General features: G+C 47.8%; 1 protein-coding gene across 1 annotated transcript in view; it reads left to right on the top strand.

The window, feature by feature from the left end:
- The window catches only part of LOC142785409 (uncharacterized), a 28,849-nt gene extending 14,671 nt beyond the window's left edge, over positions 1–14,178 (top strand). Inside the window, exon 3 of the mRNA XM_075883891.1 lies at positions 1,892–14,178. The gene's annotated coding sequence lies outside the window, so the exon portion shown is untranslated. The remainder of the gene's footprint in view (positions 1–1,891) is intronic.
- The last annotated feature ends 343 nt before the right edge of the window (positions 14,179–14,521 follow it).

Below are 14,521 nucleotides of genomic sequence, written 5' to 3'. Positions count from 1 at the left end.
CTCGTACGTTTCGAGCAATCAGTACCTTGCCGGGAAGCCTGTGTCTCCTGGTTTGATGCTTTCGGACCTTCTGCTTGCTCTTTCAGGCACGAGGCTTTACCGCTTCCCTTGTTAGGGCAGTCCTCTTTGCTATGCCCACTACGTCTACATTTTCCGCAGAAGGCTGGTTTTGTCCTTGGCCCTTTAGTATTTGCCCAGCAATCTGAGGCCTTATGACCGCGCTTTCCGCAAAGCAAACAATGTGGTTTGTCCTTTTCCTCTTTCCGTAGTGCGGCCTGCGCTCGATCTGGTGGCTTTTTATGGTCCTTGTCGTCCTTACCTTTACCAAGGTTGACGAAACCCTGCGCCTCCATATAATGATCAGTAGCTTCTACTAGCTTTTCAATTCCTCGGCAATCCCTTTCCCGCAGGAAGATTGCCAGCTTCTCGTGGCACTGCGTGATGAATTGCTCTGAAACAATAACGTCTCGTAGAGCTTCGTACGTCCGTTCGGTCTTGGCCATCTCTTGCCAATGGTCGAAATAACCTAGTAATCGCCCAGCGAACTGTCGACCCGTTTCGCAGTCCTCAGGCTTCGCCGACCGAAACTTAGTGCGGTAGCCCTCCTCTGTAAACCGGAAGCGCTGCAACAACGTTTTCTTTAACGTTGCGTAATCCATGGCATGGTCAGGTGCCATTCTGCCAACAACACTTAGCGCTTCACCTGTCAAACAAAGGCTCAGTGAAAGGGCCCACTTGTCTTGCGGCCAATCCTGGCTCCTGGCGACGCGTTCAAAGCGCTGGATGTACGCGTCCAGCTCGTCGCGAACTTCGTTGAAGGGCGGTATGAGTTTGTGCGGACTTTCGTAGCTTTGAGGAGAACCCATGTGCGGACCCTCTACTGATTGACCTGTAGTCACGCTACCCGTTGTCGCATCTAACTCTCGGAGCTTCAACCTTAGTTCGAGAACCTCCTTTTCTGCTTGTAGCCTCGCCAGTGCCTCGGCATCAGCTTCTTTTGCCGCATTGCGTTCGGCTAAACGTACTTCCCGCGCTTCTCGTTCACGTACGCGCTCCTCATCGATCCACTGCTTTAGCCCTGGACCGCTCAACCCCAGTTCCTTTCCAATTGCTGTGAGCTTGTCCGTCTCCATCGTCAACCGTCAGACCCGCATAAGCGACGCGCTGCTCTTTTATAGGATAAGAGCGGTCCTGTCGCGCGGACGCCAGATGTGATGTTTGTTGGTGAGGTTCGTCGCGCCGCAGAGCGTGTGACGCGTTGCGGATGGAGGAGACGGTATCTGACGTTAACAAACCACACTACAATTGTATTTGACAGCATACACACACGAAATACATAAAGCGGCAGCGTACACTACTAGTCAATTGTCTCACGTGGCGGTGCTTGGGGACCAGGAGGCTGTGGGCTGGTTGAGTCCCTGTGATGACGTAATCGTCGTCGGGTAGATGTCCGGTGTGGCAACGACGTAGCAGCAGCAGGGGTTAAGGGCCGAGTGAACGAACCGTCGCTCGGTAGCCGGTAGCCAGACAGGGCTCGTCCGCGCCAGGCCAGGACCTTGCGACGCTCGTCTCGACGGCGGTGGACAATCTGGAACCTCGCGCGTAGGTGCGGGTTCTCCGAGAGCAGCAGGCCGCGTCCCAGGTCTTGCCAGGCGAGGACCGTGAGGCGCTCGCTGTCCCGAAGACAGGCGCCCTGTGTATGCGAACCTCGCGCGTAGATGCGGGTTCTCCAACAACCTGCCGCCCGTTCTGCCGGCGTTCCAAAAAAAAAACTGTCTCGCCTGCGCGCGCCCTTCTTAATCTTCTCTGCAGCCCGAGCTCCTTCGTTTTTCTCGCCTTCCAGCGATCGGCCACTCCGTCGTCTGCTCTCGCTTTCCCTGCTTCGTCACAGGCACCTACTGAAAGAGTTAGGCAGCCCTCAGACAAGTGTTAGATGAACACTCTGAATGGGCAGAGGGACCCGAACGCGGACAATCGTTACTTATGAAATGTCGGGAATTGCAACTAGCGATTAAGACCAGACCTGTTTGAGTTCGCTTAAGGCGGCGAGGTCGTATCGCCGTTGCTTTTTGATGTACACTAAAGGCCCTCAGGCCACCCTGCAGGCACTGAATGGACATTATCTCCAAATCATGGCGGCCAAGTCTGACATCCATCAGTATGTTTACAGACTCTTTGGCCCATGTTCTCGATAGGATAAAGTGACAGCCGCTACAACAGGAGAGCAGGTGGTGTTTACTTGCTTTGTCAACTCTAGAAAAAGTAGTTGTTCCATTTCATCTCATATGCATCTGAGAGAGCCACTCGCGTTTCAACAACTTGCACGTCTGGTACGACACTTTGCTGGTCTCTGGGAAAAGTAATTGTTCCATTTCATCTCATATGTATCTGAGAGAGCCACTCGCGTTTCCACAACTTGCATGTCTGGTAAGACACTTTGCTGGTCTCGATGGATGAACAAATCTGGAATTTTTTTACTTTGCTATGTGCGGTAGTGGTGTTCCTAGTGCACCCTCCATCTTTTTTTTTTTTTTTTCAGGCGAGATGTCGGGTGTCATACTATCCCATCAAGCCTTTGAAGCCTCTGGTAGGGCGTCCTGTGGCATCTCTAGATTGATTGATTGATTAAAACTTTATTTTTGTCCTGAGAAGACGCAGGGGAGACCCCGCGCCACCCGGCTAATCCCACGTTGGGACCGTCAAGCCGAGCTTGGCGGCCCGTTCACGGGCACTCCGGACAGCCAGGGTTTGATCCTTAAGTTCGGGGCTGCGTAAGAGGCTGTCCTCGCTGAGGGCGGGGCCGATGGCTTCACATTCCTACAACACATGATTGAATGTGGCTAACAGTCCACAAGCGGGGCAATCCGCACTTGGATACCGTTCAGGGTAGATGGCATGAAGAACCACAGGGTTAGGATGCGCACTGGCTTGCAATAGTCTTAGGGTGACTGCCTGCACCCTGCACAAGGCCGGGTGTGGGAGAGGGAATACCCTTCTTGACAGATAGAAGTGCTTTGTTATTTCGTTGAACGTAAGTAAGGGTTCCCAGCGAGGCAGAGGGACTGTGGAGGCAGCGCGGTCAGTGAGTCCTCGCGCGGCCTCGTGTGCGCCCTCGTTCGGGTTAGAGGTAGGGCCCTCAATCGACCCCAGGTGAGCGGGAAACCAAGTGAGAGAATGGGGCGTGATACTCTTGACGCTTTGGAGATTGCGGAGGGCCTGAGGGGCTACCATCCCGGTTTCGTAGGCTTTGATAGCCGCCTTGGAGTCGCTGTATATTGACTCTCTGCGACTATCTAGCATAGCCAGCGCGATTGCAACCTGTTCGGCTATCACGGGCTTCGATGTGCGTACTGTGGCGGAGCAAGTGAGCCTGGAATTTGAGTCGACGATGGAAACAGCGAATGCCTCTTGTTGGACATATGACGCAGCATCCACAAAGCTTGCATCAGTGGGGTTGCTACGGACGTGCTCGAGCAGAGCTCTACCCCTGGCCCTGCGCCGACCGACGTTGTGCGCAGGGTGCATATTGCGGGGAATGGGTGCGATGCGCAGCTGAGACCTGATGTTTCTGGGAATCTGCATGGAATCGGGGCACTGGTCAATAGAGTTGAGGCCCAAATCATCGAGTATCTTGCGGCCCGATTTTGTTCCGGAAAGCCTGAGCAGCTGTGAGCGCTCTTGCGCCTCGATTATCTCTTCGAGTGTATCGTGAACACCGAGCTTGAAAAGGTTTTCAGTGCCAGTGCTTACAGGCAAGCCGAGCGCGAGCTTGAAAACCTTTCTTATGAGGGAATTGAGCTTACTTCTTTCTGCAACATGCCAATTATGCATGGCCGCCGAGTACGAAAGGTGGCAGAGCACAAGTGCATGTATGATGCAGATGAGATTGTCTTCCTTGATTCCGCGGTGTCTGTTGGTGATCCTCCGGATGAGACCGAGAGCACTTTCTGTCTTGGTAGTGATCTGTCTCAGTGCAGCTCCGTTAGCGCCGTTGGACTCGATATACATTCCCAATATTCGGAGCGAATCCACTCTTGGCACTAGGGACCCGTCACTAGTGAAAAGCCGTATTTCACTTTGAGACGCAGGTTTCCAGTCACGGTGGTTGCCGCCTCGGGGTCTTTTCTTGTAGAGCAGAAGTTCAGATTTCGATGGGGAGCACTTGAGACCGGTGGGACGGAGGAAACGGCATCTCTATAGGCTGTCTATAGGCATCTCTATAGGCTGTCTTGCATCGCACCCATCTCTACCCGATACAGGAACATCGTGACTTCGCTTCAGTCTGGTTAACGTCGGCATCGCTGAGATGTGAAATTTGACAAGCTTTATGAATTCTCTTCCTGACAAAAAGGTGGTACCCTCTCCTAACCTTGGTGTACAACCAGTAGCATTTGTAAAGGACCAGAGAGGCTTCCTGTCGAAGCTCTGGTGATGTTGCTTAGTCCAATACTTGGCTGATGCCTTCGAGTTTAGTAGCTCCTGACCTCTTAAGTGGGCCAGGCTTTCTGCCTGGCATGATGCCTCTATCATTTTTCTGTAGTTGCGGCTGCCACACATGGGTATTGTTTCAAGTGCAACAAGCCGTTGAAACGTTTAATGCGCACACGTGGAATCATAGTGTGCAGGCAAAGTATTCCCAGTCTGCCCACTGGGATAGGGGCATACTAGAAACTTGGGGGCACATCATGAGGAAGATTCAGCCAGTGCCTCACCGCCGTCCGTATCATTCTGGCAAGGTTCAGCATCTTCGCCGTAATTAGGTCCAAGACCAGCTTGTGTATAAGTCTTTGAATAAGATAAAATCTCAATGCCACCAGCCTTTGCTGAGGCTTTAGCGAAGCCTTGGCAAGGCGATATAGCAAGGTCACCAGGTTCTTACACACGGACTCATTCTTTGCCAGTGTACCGCAAAATTCGATCTCTAGTTATTTCCATGTAGCAGTACATGTAGTCGCTTCAATGGGTTTTTCCCCGATTGTGTAATTCCAATCTGTGACTATTTTAGCCTTTTTGTCTTTTCCACGGAAGATGATGGTTGAATGAATGGAACCTTTTATTGAAAGAAAAGGGTGGCTCTGGGCCGCAGTTTGAGAATATGGGAGAAAGGCATTATTAAGTTCACAGCGTGAGCATACTAAGATTACATCAGTTCGTGTTCATCTGTTGTAGTAGACGTTTTAAAAGTCGCATTCGCCCAAGTTGGTTGACCTCCTTTAGACCACTCGAAACAGGCCACTTGTACTAGCCTAGATGGCTAGTGCTTTTTGAGCTTCATCGTTACACTGTAGCACAACGCCGAAGCTTACTATGTTGTCGCGTGGCAAGTGTTGGTTGTGTTTGTCCTTGCGAGAAAGCAGAGCAAACCCAAATGAAGTGGTGTAAGTCTCCTTGGCATATTTCTTGACAATGTGGGCATCGAGGAGAAGTGTTACCGATTGCTTGTCGGGCTCCAAACCATTTGTTAAGTACATGTGGTGTATATGCTGCATTGGCCATAATTTTGTTCAAAAATATTTCTTGCTGGCGAGTAACTGCGCACTTGTCGCTTAACAGAGGTGCTGGTGTAGCTTGTAAAAGTCTTCGTTTACTGTCGGTTCAAGTTTTACACGAATATAATTCATAAAGGCTCTGTTAGAAGAGCCTTCACGCATCATTTTTAGATAGGGATCGAGGATGTCTGCCTGGTTTGGTGATGAACTGAGGTGTGGGGTAATGAATGAATAACCAAGCCCACCCGCTTGCACGGCTTCGTTTCCCTCATCTGTGCCAATATGGCCTGGTGTCAACAAAATTTCCGCATTGATTCCGTAGTCTTGTAATCTTTTTAGCTTCTCTCTTGTGTCATTGGCCACGATGTCTTCAGTAGTTATTGCTGTGAGCTGAGTCATCGCTTCGTACAAACCTGTCAGTATACAATAAATATTGGGAACATTCTTGTTTGTAGTGTTCACTACGTCAATCGTAATAGTTTTGATGGCTCCCCGTATGGCCAACAACTCTGCAGTCAAGGGTGCCCCACCGGGAAGCTGGCAACTATGGCAACCATTGTGGCAGGACACAGATGTGCTAACCCAGGCCATACTAGTTTGTTTGTCTGTGATTATCGCGTCATTGTAGATGTCGACTGTGTTGTCAGCATTGCGAAGGCGCTGCCTTTTTTTGAAGAGTTGTCTGATGGTTGTGTTGAGCCTGGCGATACGGCGCTGTTTTTTCCGCGCGCTCAGCGGGGCTCGCCATGGTGGCGCTGAGGTCGTTTCCTCGTGCCCCAACCACTCGTGAACTCGATTGTTCCATGCCATGATTTGTTTGCCCTGTGGCGTGTTTTGAAGTTGCGAGCAACTGTTGCGAGCGATCATCGTCGTCATCTGAGCTGCTCTCCAGCTGCAGCACAACCTGGTGAAGCATTTCTTCGTCTGTGGGCTCCACGCACGAAAGAATGTCCTCGTCAGCACGAGGGAAGCTCTTAAATGTCATCGTGGCAGGCACATTCACTCCAGCACTGCGCAGGTCATGCATTAGGTCCTCCCCGTCATCGGTGCCATCAGGTTCGCCTATGTACAGGTCATCTTCCTCGAGTAGCCACAATTTGTGGCTACGAGTGCGAGGTCACAATTTGAAGTGCGAGGTCACAATTTGAAGAGTAGCCACAATTTGAAGTAGTTTTTGGATCGCAGGAAAAATACCACCTGGACAGGATTCCAGGGCTTCCAGAGGACCCATTCGGCATTTCTCAAGCTGCTGAAGCTTACTGTACCAAAGATATAGCTCCCCACAGCAGACGAAACAGAGTCCCCGGTATCAGAATTGTAGCTCTCACAGAGAATGTGCATCACATTTTCATCGCCCTTGCTAGGTAACAGACTTAATAAAAAAGGAAGCATAATTTCAAATTTAGTAAGAATGCTTTGTGCTTCAGAAATTTCTCATTGATTTGTTCTGTGAAAGCTTCGAGAAATGGGAGTAATACACAACGACAGAGGTACTCTTGTGGTGTCGATGAAGGCACATTTGAGCGCATCCTTTGCTGACCAACAAGCCTTGGCATTTCAATAACCAAACCAAGCTTTTCAAAAGCTGACTTAACATGTTCAAAAAGTTCATGAAATATCTCTTGGGTGCATGATCTAAGGTCACGCACTGTAAACAAGACGTCATCAGCCAACCTTAGAGGGGAGGAAACATCCACGTTGACGGTTTGCAAGTATTTGGTTAACGGCAAGCTTATGGAGAAAAGTTTTTCTGCAACAAAAAGAGAAACAAGAAATTCGCTCGTCTGCAAAACGCTCAGAAGGATCTGAGCATTGGACGAAGATTCCCGATCAGTCCAGCTTTCGCTGATGTCTTGGAGAATAGACGAAACGGTGGGGAGAATGTTCACAAACACATTCAGAGCATCGTGTCTCTGCACCCATCTCGTTGGACAAAGTGACTCCAGGCGTGTCACACGAGCTATTGGTATTAACTTTTCAATTTTTCACCTAGAGCAGCCTGGCGTTTTAGACTCGCATGAAAAAACCCGCTAACTTTCGCCACGGTACCCATGCAATCTATAATCTGAGGCACAGAGCATGCACTCGACAGACTCAAATTAAGGCTGTGAGAGCCACAGTGAACATAAATGGCGTTAGCACACAGCTGTTGCACAAGTGCTTGAATGCCGTTGTAAGCACCACTCATTGAAGCTGCATCATCATACCCTTGAGCTCTCGCGTACTCGGTTGCAATGCATATATTCCTTAAGCTTTGAAAATTGTATCGGCCTGGCCCCTTCCAATTGGGTCAGTAGCAGGAACAAATTGCAGAAACTCTTCCCAAATATTTTTTCCGTGTGCACGTAGTGTGCACAAATCGAAAGCTGCTCAACACCAGCTACATTGGCTGTCTCATCAACCAATACTACGAAAAATTTAGCAGCATTCACTTTAGAAACTAGCTTTCGTAGAATAATGCAATGGCATGCTGAGATAATCTCATTTTGGATTCTCCAACTAATGCAAGTTGCATTAGTGCCACATTCTTTGAGGTGGCTCTTCAGAGAATCATCCCCGTTGCATGCACGTAACCTAAGGTTCCCTCGACAAATCTATTCGCCCTCCATTTCTATGACCTCGAAGAGCAACTCCCTGTCTTCCACAGCAGACTACCGTTGTAATAACAGGAGTAAGTTTTTTTCTACTCTTGGCTGTTTGCTCTCTCAGCCCGTGGTAATGAACATGGTCAATAGGGTTCTACTTTCCACCTAAAACTGCTATAAAATTGTCCTCATTAAAGACACTGTTTCTGTGAAACGACTTTTTCTCATGCTCATTTTCTCGTTAAAAGCCTCAATCGCATTCTATCAGTTGTCAAACTTCGACATCACAAGTTTGCCTGAGGGCAGACCTCACACACTAACCGCAGCTGGAGCGAAAAGGACACAATATTGTAACGGCCACTAAACACACCAAGGTGGAATACTTTAACACGGCTTTGATCTGGCAGCCATTGCCACCAGTCTCACTGTTCTCGAAACACTTCGTCTTCCTCATTCTGTGTCCTGCGGCTTTCCTCTGCTAGTATCCCACTACCCGTCAGTTGACCGCATAACATCTTGCCACCAGGGAGAAAGGAGCAGGTGGAAGAAGGGGAGATAGTGGGCGATACAATTGTTCCTTGAGGGCAGTTCTACTTATGTTTTTGACCAAGGTGCAGTGCATGGTGCTGCACATAACGCAGCGGACGGTCTTTGCCATGACGAACCGTCTTCACACAGGCCGTTGTGGAAAACTTGCACGGTGGGATAAAAGGCTGTTGTCAATAGCCGTGAGCTTGGGGAGAATCTTGTGCCGCACGGTACGTGACTTCGCCTGCCAGCTCATGAACCACGCACTGTCCCGTTGCGCTGCTTTTTCAATGGTGTTCTCTGAAGTGGGAACCTGGTCCTCGTAACTTGTCTCTTGGCTCGGCGCTTTTGCCAGGATCATTGTACTTGTCACCAGCTGTTGAAGAGCAGGTCCCTACTTGATGTTGTTCAGCTCACGATGAGAGTGACGTATGTTTTCCGCCTCTTTACCATGCCCTGATATTCCAACGTTAGACGCAGAGGTCCCATAGCCACCTGTCTTCGGTGATTCCCGGAAAGCCATTTGAAGTGAGTGAAATAGAGGCTTGGGCTATCGCTCTGATTTCCATGGTTGACACCGTAGCTTAGAGCGCAGGTTCTTTGATGTGTCTCCCACAGTCATTGTGTTGGTCCCAGCTGTGATGGAAATTCACAAGAAGCAAATGCCAGGCTCTGAAAATGTCCTTCAGCAAAGTTCTCAAATTTTCTTTTCTTTTTTCTTCGGCGTCTGTGTCGTGCTTCTCCGCTTGTGGCATTCACATTTGCCAGATTCTCTGAACTGCTGCTCTCAACAAAGCGGAGAGGTGGCATTTCGCATTTTTCTTCACCTTGTTGCACTCGTTTCGACATCGTTCTCCGTATGGGTCCTCCTCAACATTACACACACCACCGACAGAGCACATTGGTTCATCTTGGCGCACGCTTAGTTTATTGTTGAAACGAACATGACTTTGTTCCTGTGCAACCACACGTTGGTCTCTGACGTCCCGAGTTCCCACCACTACAACTGAGTGGGGGGCAAGAGCAGTATACTTCCTTCTACTGGTCAAGTCAAAGGGCACCTGTTCAATCAAGGCCTCCCTCTTTCTGTCATACATTGCCGAGATATCTTCAAGTGCGTCCGTCGACAAGTCGTCCTTCGGGCATTCCATGCTGCCGAATCCCAGTGCTGCCACCAAATGTAATGGCCACTAAACACACAAAGGCGAAATACACTTTAACATGGGTTTAATCTGGCAGCCATTGCCACCAGCGTCTCTGTTCTCAAAACACTTCGTCTTTCTCGTTCTCTGTCCTGCGGCTTTCCCCTGCTAGTATTCCACTACCCACCAGTTTACCCTATAGCAATATTTACAAAAGACGCTGTTCCCCTTTTTGAAATAGACGAACCAGTTCCATTGCTGCAGCCGACTATCGCGTTCAACAGACTACTCGCAATACACAACCGTTCACTGACCACCTCGTACATATGGCACTGGATTTGATTTTGACCTCCAACGTAGTGCCTGTGTGTGCTTTCTCCTGTGCGTGATTAAACAATGAAAAATCACAGCGTACGTGTAAAGTCAAAGGGAAGTGCAAGTTGTCATAAGTCTGATCGACCCTGTTGCAAATTGTGTGGAAATGAGGAGTGAAAATCATTATTAGGATCAGAGCAGTGCACTCAGAATAAAGAAGAGGGCAATGGGTGGGCTTCGCCATGGGGACGGCGGCTCGTCATTTTCTTACATTTTGGTGCCGTGAAACCCGGGAGACGGGACCTTCAGAAGTGAGAACAAGCGGACTTTAAGATTTTTTGGCTGCATTTGAAGCCTGGAGGACTGTCATGATGCCGCCATTGGATGAAGCTGATGTGCAAATCCAAATCGTTCCCGAGAACCAGATCAAGAAGCATGACATCTCGACAATGCTTGAGGCTTCATGCTGCGAAGCATTAGTCACGGATAGCACTTTGACGAATACCACTTTGCCATGAGGCGAAGGATTAGGGCAGACGTACAAGCTAACGAGCATTCTTCGTCTGTGGCGCCACCATCTAGCCTCTGTTTTTTGAGCAGCAATCTTGTTCTATGGAAGCTAGAAAACTCAGGCTCACGACGAATGGCTGAACGTGCTGGAAGCCGGAAAGTCGACGATTTCGTCACCGTAACAAGCGTCCAAGCACGCACAGAACAACTGCTATTTCCAAGGAACTGGCCCACGTCATTAGAATTGTTGTCAGCGTACACTGTCAATGAAGCAAACAACACAACAGCTACAACAACTCAAGTGCACATGATGGAAGAAGAAAGTTCTATTGTCGAAAAGCGCCAACATTTAAGGTTTAATAAACGTTGAGCATCCATCAGTAAATGAGTTACGAGATATTCATCGCACTTGAATATCTAAAAAAGCATTCATGGGATACTAAGAATGGGTGCAAGCCAATGCCAACAGATTCAGATGTAAAGTCCTCGCAGCCACGCGTAGAAATGTATGAATGTATGACATGCGCAAATGAAGACGCATTCAAGTGAGAAGAAGCAAGAGAAAAACTGTGAGGGCACAGGAGGGGCCTGTATTAGTCCTAACACCTCTACAAGTAAGCTGCAAACATCAAGGGGGAGAAGAATGCGCACCGTACAAGCTACTTCACTGTCGACTAAGTACATCGAGACTGGGCCACAGTGGCAAATTAAGCAATAAAGTTCAGGGTGGACGCAAAAGGATGATGCTTCCAAGGTGAACACAGCCAAGGCAAGAAATTAAAAAAAAAAAAAAAAACACCTCTCATAATGAGCTATACCTTAACTTCGCAAAAGAAGCCATGTCTCTACCAACGAAAACTGATCATTGAAAGCGCAAGTCCATCGAAACCGATGCGTTTGAAGGTGCGGATATGGAACCAGTGTCGGAAGCAGCGCTGGAAAACCAGGCGCAAGAGGAAACCCAGATTGTTCGACGTGGATTGACTTGGACCTCAAACTATTAGTGACGAACATTGTGTGCTTAGTGTTTACAGCAACTGTAATATATCATCATGAGGCCTCACTGCGGGGGCACGGAGGATAATGCAAATTCTGTGAATATGAGAAGTGGCAATGATCATTAAGATCAGAGCAGTGCATTCTGACAGGTGGGCTTCGCCATGGGTATGGCCAGGTGGGCTTCGTCATGGGTATGGCGGCTCATCTTTTTTCGACAGACTGTTTAGTATAGATGTACCCGATCTCACGTCGTAAATGATAATGACGCGATATCTCTCTCTCCCACTCTGCAACACATTTACTCGGGTTCCCCCCATGGGAAGAAGCAAGCAGCATTTATTTTCGAGTGTCTTTTTACTGTCACTTTTGTTTATATGACAAAAAACGCTGATTGTCTCTGTACAGCTTTCTTGCTTAGCCTGCCCCACAATCGCAGCACTTTTTACCTGGTCTCAGCATATTAGCTTTCTGTCAGCTTCACTGCACACAAATAGAAGGCTCCATGTCCAGGCCACCGTCGAGGACTTTTTTCATGCGTGTATTAGCGCTAAACGCAACTTCAAGAGAATATTTTGAGCACAGTTGTCACTTTAATTTGGGGCATAACTATAGAATTTTTTATAATGATATGCCTAACAGTGAAAATGACAAATTAACAACACCGTTTAGTTTTCTTATTTTTGAGCAAGTGCTACTGAGGCTGCACACTGAGATGTAGCATATGTCAATGCACTAGCTGGCAAGTGTCACTGAAGATTCCCATGTGACATCACGCAAATCACAATAGCAGCAAAATACGCTCATTTGAGAGCATACATGCCAAATAGCAGACTTATTGCTCAGTTATTTGTGTAAACGGCAACAGAGTATTAAAATAAAAGTAGTTCAGCTGATATATCATCCCATTCCATTCAGCTTTATTCAGTTGGATCCATTCAATCAAAATGTAATCTATTCCGTAGACGACTAAGTCTCCCCAGCGGAGCCCAGAAATTCTCATCAGGCCGACTAATTGCGTATAATAGTAGTCCTCCCTCTTCAGCCTTGGACCACTGTCTGTCACCTTGCTACAGAATGTAGCAGTGGCAAGTTCTCCCTTTTTTTCACAGAAGCTATATGAACGCTTAATTTCTAGCACCCCATGCGAGCCTTCTGCTGGGTCGTAGACAAGTCTGTCAGGTGATGCTCTATTCCAAGGAAAGGAAGGATTGACCAGCAGGCCGTGTGTAAAACGGTCACGTCATGGCCCATGTTTTGAAGAACTTCCTCGTTGTATGCAGGTACGCAATCACCAAAGAGCCCATAGCTTGGCAGACATGGGCTCATTGGAGATTCCCTACCTGCATACAAATTACCTTGGTAGCACAAAATTTTGTTGCAACATTGTCATACTTTTGCCTTTTAATGTTACTGAAACCTGGATAATGTTTCCCTTTTGTCTTTAGTAACATTCCCACTACTATATTGCCAAGAAACATTGCATTAACATTGCTGAATTATTCAAGCAACATTCATGAAACATTGAATAACATTGCAACAATATTCGGGCCACGTTCTGCACATCATTCAGGCAATATTGCTGAGACAAATTATTTCACAAAAACGCTTGTTTACAAATATCCTGCACTTCATTGAATGTAGTAGTTATTTTGAAACCTTAGGTAACCATGCACTGACTATGTTTGGCAATCAATGTGTTTTAGAACAAATGTTTGACAATTTAGAGTTAAACATACTCTACTATGGGAAAGCAAAAAAAATCCAAATTAGCATGAAAAGACTTTGCATGGAACACCTCATTATCTCCTAAATCAAGGTCACTAGTAATTTAGATAGTCCAGTGAATCTTCCCAGGTGGGCACTTGTGGTGACTATTCTCTATGTCAGCACATTTACAGGATCTGATATTCCTCGGGTGCCAAAAAAAAAAGAAAATCATGTCCATGCATTACTTTTAACAGGGGCCATTCATAAGGGTCATCAAAACTATTTTGGTGCTATCAACATGTATGCCCCGCCGCGGTGGTCTAGTGGCTAAGGTACTCGGCTGCTGACCCGCAGGTCGCGGGTTCAATTCCCGGCTGCGGCGGCTGCATTTCCGATGGAGGCGGAAATGTTGTAGGCCCGTGTACTCAGATTTGGGTGCACGTTAAAGAACCCCAGGTGGTCAAAATTTCCGGAGTCCTCCACTATGGCGTCTCTCATAATCAAATGGTGGTTTTGGGACGTTAAACCCCACAAATCAATCAAGCTATCAACATGTCCCTGTTTTTCAAAAAAGAATACCTCCACAAAAATTGATTCATATGTGGGGTTGAACGTCCCAAAACCTTCATATGAATATGAGACACGCACCCAAATCTGATCACACGAGTCTACAGTATTTTCGCCTCAATTCAACATGCAGCCGCCACAGCTGGGATTCGATCCCGTGAGCTGCGGGTCAGCGCCGAATATCCTGGCCTTTAGACCACCGCAACGGGGCCCTCCTCAAAAATAGCAAGGCGTTGAGCGTTTTTTGATCATGTATTGATATCACTCATGGGAGGGTAGCACTAGTGAACACGGACGAAACGACGGCACACAGACAGAAACTCTCTAGTAACTAGTGTTTGTTGAAGATCTGCCGTACATATATACATAGTTTTTTTTGGCCACATTTTTTGGGAAATCGGGAAGGACTCGAGATCGTATTTTGAAAAGTTATGGCTTGTCATCAATTGGGTATCAAGTTTAGTTTGGTCTTTATGTTAGGGGGGGGGGAAGTGGTTCTTAAAATTGGAAAAGAAAAGAAAAGTGAACCCCGCAACTGTCTGCAGCTAAGTGCGACACCTCAGCAGTGGTTCACATGGGAAGGGGAATGGGGGATAATAGACTTGAGCGAAGAGAGGAAAGAGAAAGGAGAGAGCGAGCAAAGGAAGGAGGGGACGCACAGATCGTCTACCAAAATCAC

The sequence above is a fragment of the Rhipicephalus microplus genome, unplaced genomic scaffold, assembly GCF_043290135.1.
Source record: "Rhipicephalus microplus isolate Deutch F79 unplaced genomic scaffold, USDA_Rmic scaffold_21, whole genome shotgun sequence".
In the NCBI taxonomy this organism is placed as follows: Eukaryota; Metazoa; Arthropoda; class Arachnida; order Ixodida; family Ixodidae; genus Rhipicephalus; species Rhipicephalus microplus.
The sequence above is the reverse complement of the archived record's forward strand: the minus strand, read 5'-3'. Positions and strand labels throughout refer to the sequence as shown.